This window comes from Cebus imitator, unplaced genomic scaffold, assembly GCF_001604975.1.
Source record: "Cebus imitator isolate Cc_AM_T3 unplaced genomic scaffold, Cebus_imitator-1.0 Scaffold117, whole genome shotgun sequence".
NCBI lineage: Eukaryota > Metazoa > Chordata > Mammalia > Primates > Cebidae > Cebus > Cebus imitator.
This window is the reverse complement of record NW_016107432.1, coordinates 2,475,451-2,480,516: the sequence shown is the minus strand read 5'-3', so window position 1 is coordinate 2,480,516 and position 5,066 is coordinate 2,475,451. Positions and strand designations below refer to the sequence as shown.

At 52.2% G+C, this 5,066-nt stretch overlaps 1 pseudogene across 1 annotated transcript; it reads left to right on the top strand.

Annotated features, from left to right (window-relative positions):
- The first annotated feature begins 3,774 nt into the window (after positions 1–3,774).
- LOC108311533 lies at positions 3,775–4,479 on the top strand (annotated as a pseudogene). The gene has a single exon (XR_001828252.2). The product of XR_001828252.2 is annotated as a ferritin heavy chain-like (transcript).
- The last annotated feature ends 587 nt before the right edge of the window (positions 4,480–5,066 follow it).

The following is a 5,066-nucleotide window of genomic DNA, read 5'->3' as shown; positions in this document are numbered from 1 at the left end:
CACGTGTGGAGGAACGGCCATGTGAAGAGGCAGCGGCTGTCTGCAGACCAGGAGAGAGGCTTCTGCAGAGACCGCACCTGTCAACGTCTTGGTCACGGATGTTCAGACTTCAGAATGGTCAGCGGATATGTTTCTGCTGTTGAAGCCATCTAGTCTGTGGTAGCTTGCTATGAAAGTTCTAGAAAACGAGGGTGGGGGTCTGTGTGATTTGGAGGACCACAGCCTTTTGCAGGGGTGCCTGACCCGCCACCCTCGAGGCCTGGGCAGGGCTGAGGAATGCCCACGTCTGTGCTTCTACCGGCTTGCACAGCCCTGGCAGCGGGAGACGGGTTCCCTGGTGTTAGGTGAACACAGGGCACCTGACTGGTCCAAGCACGCCACCCAGAGGCAGCCTGGGAACTACACCTGCTGGGCAGGACCCCGGCTCCACCTGCACCTTTCCTGACAGCCCTCAGAGTCCAATGTCTGTGGGCTGGGCGGGCCCAAGGGGCCCTGGTGTTGGCACAGAGCCTCTGGAGCTGGGAAGGTGGTGGCAGTGTTTGGTGGCTTCTTCCAGCCTGAGCATGTCCCTTGGGGCTGGTGGGATAGGATACCCTCATCTACAGGTCATTTTCGGCTGTGATGACAAGAAGTGGGAGTGGCTGCTCAGGGTCCCTGGGCCACTGAAGCCTGGGGACCGTCTCTTGGCTGAGAGGGCCCCCAGGGTGCATGGTGCCCTCAACAGGGACATGGGTGGTTCATTGTAGGGCAGGGGAGTGGCTGGCCTTAGGTAGAGAGGAGCAGAATGAAGGCCCGAGGAGGGAGGTGGCTGGGCAGAGGCAGACCCTGTGGTCATGCAGGGCTGCAGCCCCATCTGTCCTCTGGGGTCCCCCTATTGTTCCCCTTTGCCACCTTGCATTTAAGAGAGGCAACATGTTCTTGAGTCCGAGTGGGATCCGAGGCAACTGCCTTTGGAATTCCTCTTTCAGGACCGAGGTGGCAGCTGGAGAAGCCGTCTCATGTCATCATTTTGGAGAACGAATGTTCCCGCTGCCTTGATCTGCCCAGCAGTGCAGCTGCCAGTCCCCAGGTCCGAGCAGACCCAAGGCAGAGGCGTGTGCTGGAGACCCAGGGGCAAGAGCCTCAGCCCTGTCCACCCCATCCTTCTTCCATGCTGCGGCCAGTGAGATTTTTCTCAAACGACTGATCTGGTCCCATCATTTTTCTGATCAAGACATCCTAGCAGGGTCCGAGTACCTTCAGAACAAAATCCAACACCCCTGGCCTGGGCACAAGGGCCTGCCCCTCCCGTTGGCGGCACCGGTGAGTGGCAGGTGTGCTGAGGACTCGGGCAATAAAGGGTGTTTCACCACAGCCCATCCTAGCAAATAGCTCAAGGGTTCCATTCATTGATTCTAATCACTTAACTGTTTAGCTAGTTCATTCCGCAAATACTCATGGAGCACCGGGTGTGCTAGACACTACTCTTCCTCCTGGGATCGTCAGGGAACAAAAGAGACAAAACTGTCTTCCAGAGCTTACAGGAAGGATAAACAACTCAAACAAGTGAATTCTACCACACAAGGGCGATTCCTTCATGGGAAGAATAGAGCTGAGAAAGAGGCTGGGATCCCTGGGAGCGCACTTTGAGTCAGAGGAGGCTCCCTGCGTGATATCTGGGTAAAGACATGAAGAGGGGCAGGGGCAGCCCTGTGGGTGTCAGAGGCGGAGGCTGACACAGGGCTGGGGGTAGCCAGAGGCAAACTCATGTGGTGACTCAGTCGCCTTTAATGACTCAGCTCTTACTCGGAATGAGCCCAAAGCCATTTTGAGCACAGGATGATGTATATTGACTTAAAATTTTGAAGGATATCTGTGGCAGTTCCTTTGAAATAGACAGGACCAGGGGTGGATCTTTCATCACCCAGGTCAGAAATGCAGGGCTCTGTCAGGCTCCAACATGCGTCGAGGTGAGAGGCCACAGAATTTGCTGCCTGGCTGTGGGTTGGGGCATAGAAGACGGCCCTGAGGTTTCTGGCCAGAGCAGGGATAGGGTTTCCAGCCTCCAAACAGGGCACTAGGGTGGAACTGATCTGTGTGAGTAGAACAGACCCTTGAGTTTCCATGCGTTGGGTGGGTGCCTGTTGGACACCCCAAGGTAGAGGTCAGACAGGTCATGGCTTATCTGGAGGCCCAGGGAAAAATCTGAGCTGAAATATGGATTTGGGAAGGTGTTACTTAAAGCCATGCAACTAGATGACCTTAAAATAACCTTCAGGTCGATCCATGATGGCTAATTAGAAACAGCTGTGGTCTCACAGAGAAGAATGAAAAGGGGTGAATGAATTCAGCTTCTTCAACTGAAATATCCAGGTTCTCATGTTGGGACTAATTAGGCAAGCAACTTGACTCACAGAGAACAAAGTGAAGCGGTGGAGGGGTCGATGGCCTACGCTGGAGTGGCACGGAGCCAAAGGAACCCCACCCCAGCCGAGGAAGCGGTGAGTGACTGTGTGACCCTGCCTGGGAAATCAGGCCTCTCCGGCAGATCAGGAGATCCCTTCATGAGCCCCTGCCACCAGTGCCTGGGTCCAATACACAGAACTTTGTGGAACTTCAGCAGAGCAGCCACTCAGCCACATGCAGAGCCCCAGGATCCCTGCCACGGCGGGAAATCCATCCTTCCATATTTCCAGGAAGAAGGCTGACTCCATGGAGTCAAGCAAAATTGTTCTACCGACCTCACCTCCACAGCACCTCACAGGCTAAGACCCACTGGCTTGGAGTCCCAGCCAGCCAACAGCAACAGGCCAGACTCTGCCAGAGATGGGTCTGAGTTACCAGGGGAGGCGAGGCTGCCATCTCTGCAATTCGGTAGACTTACCCGTTCCAGCCTGAGACTTTGGAGAATACAAGTGGTCCAGGTGATGGGGATCCTCCATAACACAGCACAGCTGCCTTGCCAGATCATGGCCAGAGTGGTTCTTTAAGAGTGATTCCAACCCACTCCTCCTCACTGGGCAGGTCCTCCCTGCAGGGGCTTCAGCCACTCCAGCCAGCATTCTGCAGACAGAGCTCGGACCTCTCACTGGGATAGAGCTCCTGTGGGGAGGGGCGGCCACCATCTCTGCAGTTTGTCTGACTTAGTCATTCCAGCCTGACAGCTTTGGAGAATACAAATGGTCTGGATGAGGAAGGACTCCCCTCTATCAACAAAACACAGCACACTTGCTCTACCAAAAAAGCAGCCAGACTGCTTCTTGCAGTGGGTCCCTGATACCATTTCTCCTGACTGGGTGAGACCTCCCAACAGGTGTCTACAGCCACCTCCTGCAGGTGTGTTCAAGGTGGCAACAGGTGAGTACCCCCCAGGACAGAGCTTCCAGAGGAAGGAGCTGGCTGCCATGTTTGCTGCTTCTCAGTCTTCACTGGTGATACGTCCAGGTTGGGGAAAAGCCAAGTCTCAAGTGGAGCCGCAGCAAACTGCAGCCACTTTATGGTAGAGTGGCTGGACTGTTAGAAGAAAACAAATGGAAAACAACAACATCATCAGCAAAAAAGCCCCCACAAAAACCCCATTCAAAGGTCAGCAACCTCAAAGATTGAAGGTAGACAAGCCTACAAAGATGACAAAGAATCAATGCAGAGATGTTCTTCAGCGAGAGTCACCACGGTTTCCTGCTTCAACAGTGCTTGGACGGAACCCGGCCCTCGTCCCCGACCCTGGCCGGTCGCCCACAACCAGCCCTTCGTCACCTCCACACCATGCCCTCAGACCGCCCCAAGGCCGCCGCCATGAAGACCGCATCACCTTCACAGGTGCGCCAGAACTACCACCAGGATTCAGAGGCCACCATCAACTGCCAGATCAACCTGGAGCTCTGCGCCTCCTGTGTTCACCTGTCCATGTCTTACTACTTTGACGCGATGATGTGGCTTTGAAGAACTTTGCCAAGTACTTTCTTCAGCAATCTCATGAGGAGAGGGAACATGCCGAGAAACTGATGAAGCTGCAGAACCAACGAGGTGACCGCGTCTTCCTTCAGGATATCAAGAAACCAGACCATGATGACGGGGAGAGTGGGCTGAATGCGATGGAGTGTGTATTACATTTGGAAAAAAATGTGAATCAGTCACTACTGGAACTGCACAAACTGACCACTGACAAAAATGACCCCCATTTGTGTGACTTCATTGAGACACATTACCTGAATGAGCAGGTGAAATCCATCAAAGAATTGGGTGACCACGTGACCAACTTGCACAAGATGGGGGCACCCCAATCTGACTTGGCAGAATATCTCTTTGACAAGCACACCATGGGAGACAGCGAAAATGAAAGCTAAGCCTTAGGCTAATTTCCCCATTGCCAACGGGTGACTTCCCTGGTCACCAAGGCAGTGCATGCATGTTGGGATTTCCTTCACCTTTTCTATAAGTTGTACCAAAACACCCACTTAAGTTCTTTGTACCATTCCTTTAAATAAAGAAATTTGGTACCAAAAATAAATAAATCCAAACACGCTGAAAACTCAAAGAGTGCCTCTTCTCCTCCAAATGATTGCAACACCTCTACAACAAGGGCACAGAACTGGGCTGAGGCTGACATGGCTGATTTGTTAGAAGTAGGCTTCAGAAGGTGGGCAATAACAAACTTCACTGAGCTAAAGGAGCATCTGTAACCCAATGCAAAGAAGCTCGGAATCATGATAAAACAATACAGGAGCTGATAGCCAGAATAGCCAGTTTAGAGAGGGACATAACCTGACCTGATGGCACTGAAAAACCCAATATGAGAACTTCACAATGCAATTACAAGTATCAATAGCAGAATAGGCCAAGCAGAGGAAAGAATCTTAGAGCTTGAAGACTATTTCTGAAATAAGATAGGCAGACAAGAATAGAGAACAAAAAAGAATGAAAAGCAGTGACAAAAAGCCTCTGAGAAATATAGGATTATGTAAAGACTCCAAACCTATGACTGACTGGGGTACCTGAAAGAGACTGGGGGAATGGAACCAAATTGGAAAACATACTTCAGGATATGATCCAGGAGAACTTCCCCAACCTAGCAAGACAGGTCAACA